At 35.4% G+C, this 9612-nt stretch overlaps 1 protein-coding gene across 2 annotated transcripts in view; it reads left to right on the top strand.

The window, feature by feature from the left end:
- The window catches only part of LOC117169186 (paired box protein Pax-6-like), a 244369-nt gene that overhangs the window by 168483 nt on the left and 66274 nt on the right, over positions 1-9612 (top strand). The window lies entirely within an intron of this gene.

Below are 9612 nucleotides of genomic sequence, written 5' to 3'. Positions count from 1 at the left end.
ATGAAAGAGGGAGCTCTTCTTAATATTTTGACACCAAAATCATGTCGATACACCTTACCGACTGCAAGTAAAGCCACCCACGATTTAACTTGACAGACTGTACTCAAACAAATGAGATTGAGTTGAGACGACACTGATAATTTGTTAAGTAAAATAGGGAGTCATCATCGATTTTTAACTGCGTCAGAGAAAGCTCTCGAATGGTTGAAATACCTAGGATATGCTAGTATAATATTAATCACGCTATATACATCCTACAAATGTGGATTCTGGAAATTGATATCAAAATGTATTCCAAAAAAGATTTGCGTATTCTGTGTGAAGACCAACGTTCATAATGCTCCTTCGCCTACTGTAATTTACTCTAACAACCCTCCAGTAGAAGAAACACCTCTGCACATGAAAAATAAAAAAGTTATATTTTATTAGAAGGGTTTAGGGACTAAACTCTGTCTACCAGGGGGGGCATAGTCTACCAAGGAGTAACAGTGGCATACGCCCACGAATTTAGATAAGATAGAAGGGCTATATATTGTAGCGCTTTGGCCCAGCGCACCAGTTCTTGTCATACTTTAAACGTGATGCAACGTTTTTATCTTTTTGAAAGATAAAATTTATTCCTGGGGTTTACTGTGAATGTTAATTAACCTCCATGTACGAAAATTCCATACACGGAAAACAGACTGGACAGATAACAATTTTAAAAGTGGATTGAAGGCCCGAATTTAAAGTTGTTGTCTGGAAATTATTCGTTAAAGATTCTTCAAGAGGTGAATATATTTTAGTTCACAACTGGTTTATGACAAGTACTCCTTCCATTTTTTCTTGTGAGTACTGATATAAAATTTTAAAGTATGTATTTATTTATTTAAACTTGAATTCAAAAATGTATTTGAGGGCACATGTTAGGTTTTTCTTTGACGTTTTAATAATGGTGTTTATATACTTTCGGAAATTCACCCTTCAAATATTCAGATTAGGAAGAAAGTTATCTTTCCACTAAGAGTTCCATGCAAGCAAGTCCCATACATGTCAGTTAATTCAGAAATGCGTCAACAAATCGGTTGAACATGGTATGCTGCAGGTCGACTGAACTTCTTAACATGATGCTTTTTTCATGTTGTATGAATTAGCTACGTCCATTAACTTAAAATGAACAGTATATAGTAGATGCACATAAGTTATTTATTACGTAAAGATTTCCATTATTACTGAAAATATTAACCGTTTTTCATAAACCTTCTTTTCACTTTCTTATAATTATATGAATAAATTAATTCTTCTAATTAAAAGTACATTTATCCATGATTTCATAATATCAGTTCCTCTAATCGGCAGTAATCTGATAACAATGAGGCTCGCTACGGGTGTCTCCTGGCGTTTAACAAGGGTATATAAGCACGCCACGAAAATGTAGAGACAGCTGTAACTGAGCATCACTGCTTTTATTCTTACGTTTTCGATTGTTAAACAAAATATAAACATTGTTTGGAAAACCCGGCTCTGTGTGAGCTTTGAGATATGATTATGTAGATGACGTGTGCAAATTGACTTATGCAAATGACGTATGCAAAAAGACGATTTTCGAGAATTCTTGATGAAGAAACAATACGCCTGCAGAAATTCTAGCATATTTGTACGAACTCCAGGAGTTGGGATGGTGCTGAGCGCTGAGATCCTGCGATAAAAAAACACATATGCATAGCTATGTTTTATGCAGGAGGATCCTTGGTCTTTCCGCAGTCCGATTTCCTGAAATCGAATAGCACGACTAAAGCTAATTCCAGTATTAGGTATTAATAAGGATTCTCGGCGACTTTGTGCATTATTATATAGCATATTTACAGTTTTGCATACATATAATTGGAAACAAGAAAGAGATTGGATGGTATGAATGGGATATGAATATGCAGGGAAATAATATAAGGGAGGAAGTGAAAAAGGTAAGTGAAAAATGGGAAGAATGGGATGAAATCTGGAGGAAGAAAGACAAGGTTTAAGGTAAACCAGAGAGCATTGGGAATAGACAGAGAGAAGTTAAGGACAGAGAAATAATTAGATAAAACGGTTAGAAGAACGGGTAAGAAATTCAGAAATTAAAAATGAGTATATGATGAAACAAACAGAGAATGAGGAAATTGTTAAAGGGAATGAAAAAAACGTGCAAAAGAGAAAATAAAAGATTGAAGAAAAAACTGAGTCAGATTGAAAGAAGATTGGAAGGGGAAGAAAGGGCAAAAAGGAAAAATAACTTTGAAGTTAAGGGATTAAACATGGAGAGTGAAACAGACGAAGAGGAAATTAAAATTGTTTTGAGAGACATTAGAGTGCAGGTGAAGGTGGAAGGAGTTAAGCGAATAGGAGGGACAAAGAAAGGAAAATAAGTAATGTTTCTAGTAAAACAGAGGGGTTTAAACGGCGAAGTGGAATATTGTGTGGAGGAAAGAAAAAGGTATTATGATGATTGAAAGCTGGGAAGATGAGAAATACTGGGAAGGGATAAAAAGGCTGTTACTGGAAAGAAGAGGGATGTAAGGCATGGTCTCAGGCGTGAGAAAAGAATTAGCAGTAAAAGGTAAAAAACATGGAGTCAAGGAGGAAAAGGATAGAACAATGGTAAGAAGGATTATAGTTAGGAGAGTGAAAATATCGGTGGTTTGTGTATATAGAAGAAGAGGGGAACAGGGAGGTTGCAAAGTAATAAGGAGGTAGATGGATAACTTTAATAGGATGAGACTTAAATGCAAGGACTGGTGAATAAGGGGGAGAGATTTGGGACAAACAAAAGGAGGCATATGTAATGAATATGTAATGAGACGGGCCGGAAGGGGATAAAGTAACTAGACGTGATAGGAGAAACAAGATGGTTTATATGTAATGGTAATATGAAAGAAGATGAAGAAGGGCAGTTGTCTTATATAGGAGAGGGAGCAAAAGTAATATACTACCTCTTGGCCAAAGAAAGAATGCAGGATATGATAGGGAGCATGAAGGCAGTGAATGAGATAGGGTCCGAGTACTTAGTTCAAGGAGAAAAGAAGGAAGGGAGCGAAATAAGAAGAGAAGCAGTGGAGGAGACCATAAATAGGCTAAAAGAAACAAGCCGACAGAAGATGATTGGATGGAGAACAAAGCGATGAAGTATGGACAAGAAGTTAGGGATAGGAAGTGGAAGATCTCCAACAAGGTCTGGAAAGGAGAAGGATGGCCGGAAGAGTGGATGACAGGACTGATGATACCGCTTGTCAAGAAAGAGGAGGGAAATAAGGTAGAGCAGTACAGAGGGATCAATCTTATGCCAGTCGGATATAAAATATATGCAGAAATCTTCAAAAAAATGTTGGAGAGTCAGGTAAAACAAAAAGGCAGTATCCCACAGAATCAGACGGGATTTAGAAAATGGTTGGAAACCATAGACAAACTTTACGTGCTTAAGGAGATACCATCGCTACAAGAATTTTCATTACCGTTTCAACCAAACTTTCACAATATCTAAATATGATCACCAAAAGTCCTCAGTTAAAATCTCAGAAGCCTAGGATACTTTATAAATAAGTTATTATCGTTTTCAATTTTATCATATTTAACATTGCGTTTTATGAGAGATGGAGTTTTTGAGCTCATTACTGAGTGATATCTAAGTAACCACCATTAAGATATTATGGATAATTTTTAAAAATAACAAACAAGTATTTCAAAATTGAGGTGCAAAAATAATATTAACCATTTTGTTCCTGCAATATACATGAAAAAAAAAATTAATCACGAAACTTGCGCTTCTGAACGTTGACTATCGCAATTTGGCAACATCCCGAGGCGCGATTAATGTAGATCAAATTCAGCCGTTAAATCATGTCGCCGGCGACGTGATCACAATGTTGCCAGACTTCAACTCAGTGAGTCATACGTGTGTAGGTATTACGACTGCGTAGCCGACTGATCTCGGCAGTAGCGATGGTACCTCCTTAACTACTTGGCTCTGATCGTAAGCTCCGTAAGTAGTCCCGCCACGATTCATCAAGTCCAGATTGAGCATGGGTTAAGATTTGGTTTCTGCGCAGTGCGAATTCGATATTCGCATGTTTACTAAATTCCTACTACATTTTTCTGAAAGTGTGCTTACATTATTATGATAGCATATTGTGTAACAACTTGGTCAAATTGAACTAATCGACATCAGTTAAAAAAATATACTAGGAACCTCTGAGAAGCTCGCTTTCCGATAAACATGATTCAATTCAGTGTGTGAATTCACTGTTAAAAAATAGGGTTGAAATTTAATATACGTGTGCGCCTGAAAACATCAAGTTCTTTGATTCCTTCAGAACGTGTCAAATATTTGAAATTAAAATAATTTTCTTTAGAAATATGATAAGAAATTTTCAATTGAATTTGGTCATTTGATAGGGCATCAAAATATTTTTAACAAGTTTTAAAATTTTAGGGCTGCGTGGATGGGCGAGAGGAGCTTTGTGCGGATGTGTGGTACTCACTCAGGCGTCACAAAACTGAGAGGGATACAAGAGAGACAAAATAATTCCGTGACCCTGGATTTAATATCACGATCAGCCCCAAAATTAAGATTATATCTAGGTTTAAATATATTTTTGATACTTTTTAAAGAAATTGTTTACAAGCATTCAAAACCTTCCAATATATCAAACATTTTTAATATTTAAAGGTATTCTCAAGACTTTAATTTTTCTGAAGATTTTAGGATATTTATAACGAAGTGTCTCGTCGTCCCGAAATTCGGGATGACTAGCCTACTATATTTTTACCAGCTGTATCTAGGCGTCCAGAATTCTGAACGAATAGACCACCTGTCTCGGAACGGCTATTTGTCCAGAATTCTGGACGAATAGCCTACACACATCGAGTGGCTATTCGTTCAGAAATTTTCAGCGAAAAAATTCTTACTCTGACTCAAAACATCGTGTCAAATCATTTTATAAAATGTATTAAAATCTTCAGACAGTTCAGGTTATATTTACTGTCAGTAAGTCCGAAGGCTACGAAGCAAAGTTAGCGAAGGGTTTCAACTTCTATAGGTGTCACATACGTATTTCATGTTGTGACGTCAGCTGGCAAGATGTCTGCACGCCGCGAGGAGGTGGCCAAGCAATAATACAAATTGTAGGGAACCAAACCTACTTTTTGTTAACTTTAAAAAAATAATGATTTTACTATTAAATTAAGTAGCTTTAAGAGAATAAAGAATTATGTATAAATAAACTTATGATGAAAAATAATTTTATTTCTCAGTTATTAAAAAAAATAAAGTGTCCTCCCATGCTTCCGTATGCAGTTACTAAAACGTATTTTTTATACGGAAAACTGGAAAAGGGATTCGAGATGTGATCAATTACTCTTCTGTGACCAGTCGATAAAAATTATTTCTTTAAAGAGGGAGCTGGAAAAGGGGTTCAGGATGTCATTAATCACTCTTCCATGACCGATTGTTATAACGTCTTTTTGTAAAGAAGGAGCTGGAAAAGGGGTACGAGATTGGACCAATCACTCTTCTGTGACCAGTTGCTAAAACGTATTTTTTAAAACGTTGAGCTGGAAAAAGGGCTCGTGATTTGACCAATCACTCTTCTGTGCCCAATTGCTAAAACATATTTTTTACTGTTACTAAAATTAAGAGCGATAGAAAAAAATATATTAATAAATATTTTAATAACTAAAAAATAAATAAATAAAGTGCACGTGCTGAGAATCGAACACGCAACCTACCGGTTATGAAGCCCAAACACTGCTACCTGAGCTATCGGACAATTGAAATTATTTTTCACGAAACTGTATATGACCTATAGCGAATATTTTAAACTCGATTTTTTCGAAAACGGCGGAAAAATTTACAATTTTCGTTCTCCCCTTGTTAGTGTAATTGTTGCTCTTGATTGTATGCCAATTTTTACATACATTTACAAATAAATATTCTTAATTTATTGATAAAATAGTAAAGTTTCGTTAAAGTAGAAAAAGATTTTGCCGGAAAAGAAGGTTCCTTGATGTTAGAATTTGCCAGAATAAAAACTTCAAATCCGACCAAAAATATCGGATCTGTATATACAACGATAATTTAAATCAAAGTACATAGTCTATTCCTGCAAAATTTCTGGAGTAGTATCAAAAATAGTATAAGATCACAACCTGTCCCTCTTCCAGCGCCTCGTAGGGGCGGGAAGGCACCCCTGTGACTACTCACAGAAATAATGTAAGATTACACCACTGTCCCTTTTCCAGCGCCTTGTGGTGGGCGGTAAAGCACCCCTGTGACTGGTCACAGAAATAATGTAAGGTCACACCCTGTCCCTTTTTACAACACCTCATGGGATGGTCAAAGTAATTATTTAAGTTACACACATATTCCTTTATAATGCTTATAGGGGGGAGGGGGGGCTATGACTAGTCACAAAAATATATCAAGTCACGCTCTCACCTCTTTTCCAGCGCCTGATCGTGTGCTGGAAGGCACCTCCGTGACTGGACTGGCACACCCGTCCCGCGGGGAGGGGTGGGTCGTCCTTCTGACTAGGCACATCAATAATTTAAGTCACACTTCTTCCCCTTACAAATTTCTTAAGGGATTGATTAAAGTAACACTGACAGTGAGCGAGTAATCCGGTCTATTTCCTCGCGATTATTTTTCAATTATTTTTCCGTACATTGGCAATTTAATTTATTTTATATAAAAAAAGTTGTACCTATTAGAATTCAAGAGCCACTTTAAAATTGAAAAGAATCGTTGAAGGCAAAGGTAGAATCAAAGATAAGTAATCGACACAACTATTCAAGATGAGCACTCAATTACTATTAACTTGACGGGTAAATGAAATTTCAGAATTTAAAATTTAGGCGGTACTGCCATTTTTCATGACATCAATTGAAATTGAACTATTTTTATTTGTCGGGGGGAGGGGAACATACTTTTTTTATCTTATAAATTAAATTCCGAAAAAAACTTTATCCTTGAATTTGGTTGAAAATTCAAAAACGAAACTAGTTTTGTATAAAATATGACGTTTTTTTGAGAATGCGTTTAGGTTTTGTTCACAAACATACTTCTTATGATAAATTAAAATATTAAGGTAAATGTGTAAGTCTTCGTCAATGCATGGGTTGTCGGCAGATGTGCAGTTTTTTACATATAGTAAGCTGTTGTGTTCTTCGTTCTCAGGAAAAATATTTTTTCCTAAACGCTATTGCCGATCACTCACACATCGAAGTGCCGATAACTGAAGCAGGACACCAAATATATCTTACAATTATAGACGAATTTTTCGATTAGCCCACATTTTATAAAATTAGAGCATTTTCAAAATTTTCAAATTTTTTTTCAAATTATAGAAATTTTTGTCAAAGTTTCTTATAGATGGGTAAAAGACTTGCATATTATCCCAACAAACAATTTTTAATTCTGATGGAAATTAGAAAATTTATATACTTTTCAAAAATTTGAAAATTTTCAAAAATGGAAAAAATTATTTTTTTCATAGATCCAAAAATTTAATTCAAAATTTTCACTAAATAACAAATATATTTCAAAACTATTCCAGCCGAATTTTTCGATTAGCCCACAGTTAAAAAAATTAGAGCCTGTATAACCTAACTGTTGAGCCCGAAGCGCGACTATCGCAATGAGAGTGTAATCGTTAAGGCCGTCGGTGCTTTGAGAACCTTCTTTAATGTCAAATTAAAACCAGTCTCCATGTCTAGAGGAAGGTCGGGAATTGGCAGATGGGAACATATTAAATCCCATCTAATACTACACAGCTGAAGGATGGTGACCCTCTCAGTATAAAACATCAATTAACGATTAATCTCTCGGTTCCAGGTTGCATTTCTGTCCTCCGCTGCCGGAGACTTGCGTCCTATAGTCAGAATCGACGGGGTGCCTCGCTCATTTGCGTCCTCGCCCTCCGACCCTTCTTTCCCTCTCCACACGCCACTTCGCTCGTATTCCTTCAATTCTTATTTCCTTAATTTTCCCTTCGCACGTTTTCCACACTTGGGACTGGCAGCGTTCTCTACTATAGTAATTTATACTTTCGATGTTGGCGTGTTTAAAAAATGCAGGGAAATATGTATTGTCATTAATAAATAGTTAATAATATTAAGTTAATAATTATAATCTTCAAGCAGGTGACTTCACGAACGAATCCCAGCCTAGTTATGAAACCTACTTGCAAAGATAACATTGCATGAATAAAAAATTGTTCTTTTCCTTAAATGTCTTGCCTCGTTTGACCAGTGCTTCGCATTTTTAAATAAGTTGAGGCTTTAACTTCTTTTAAAGCTTCTGTGAAATTGAAAATATTTGAATGGGAACAGTTAAACGTTGCGCTCAATTGCGAATGATATGCTTCACAACCATTCGTTGTACGCGTTGTTGTAGGATAAAAGTTTGCCCAAATTGTGGGTGGAAAACTGGTATTACTTGAAATATAGTTTTTGAAAACATAATTACAAAGCTTGTCAACTCTTTCGTCTGATGGTTAAACTGGCTTTATTTTTTCATTAAAAAATGTTTCAAGTTCGGATGGGTCAAAAAAGCAAGACCAAAAAGGATTCTCTAAAAAGAACCGATTTCTAATTTTGCGCTTTTATATTCATTGCTTAATCCGAGTTCTTGAATTTCCCACCACCAACATTGACCTAAATAAAATCTACAACCTTTAATAGGGGTGGAATCTACGTAAAATTTTAAAATCTACGTAAATTACTTTAGGACTGAAAGTCTTACCAGTAGATTTTTTGCATTCTAAAGCTAAGTAAGAAAGTACTGTTGCATAAGAAGTCACTTTTTTGTCATGAAGCAGAAAATAGTCGACAGTAATATATATAAATTTTCGTTTATTCCAATAATCGAAAAAACTTGTGTAAATTGGATAGGACAGCTGTAAAGCGTGAAGCGGGAACATGCACGGAAGACAACTACGAAATTTATATCAGGGGTGCGTTCTTATGTTTTTAAAATTTTATAAATAATTGAACCGCTGGCTACCAAAAGGGGACACGGCCGGATTCAGCCTGAGAAGTATTGTCCTGAGTGTCAATTTTAAAAATCTTTCTAATTTCAATTTTAAAGACTGATACTTGTAGAGAATTTCAAGGCGCATCTTTTTTTCCTATTGCAAAAATTTATAGGTTTGGTAGTTTTTGAGATAAATGGTAAAAAGTGGATTTTTTGAAAACGAAAAATTCCAATCTTTTTTCACTTCAACTCGCGCTAATTTAGCCAATTTTCATCATTTCCCGATTTCCCCAATACAAAGTACGTGTTTAAGTCTTCTGAAACTATCTAAGAAAGAAAAACGAGAATATTGTAATAAACAAAAAAGTTATTAATTTTTTTTTGAGGCAATGCAAAAATCATGAATTTTAACATCCAAGCGCCTCGTTTAGCAAACGAATTTTAAGCTACGGAAAAGCTTTTAGTGAGAAAGTTGTTCATTAAGGTTCAAAGAAGTTTTATGGAAAGTTTTAGATTAATTGGATTATTAGTTCAAAAATTATGAATGTTTTAAAATTCAAGCGGTAATCTTGACGCTGCCCAAAAACGTGCCTGGCCGGCTACGTACGCGCTGCAGCGAACGACGTGAA

Source organism: Belonocnema kinseyi, chromosome 3, assembly GCF_010883055.1.
Source record: "Belonocnema kinseyi isolate 2016_QV_RU_SX_M_011 chromosome 3, B_treatae_v1, whole genome shotgun sequence".
Lineage (NCBI taxonomy): Eukaryota > Metazoa > Arthropoda > Insecta > Hymenoptera > Cynipidae > Belonocnema > Belonocnema kinseyi.
This window is presented reverse-complemented; position numbering and strand designations above follow the sequence as displayed.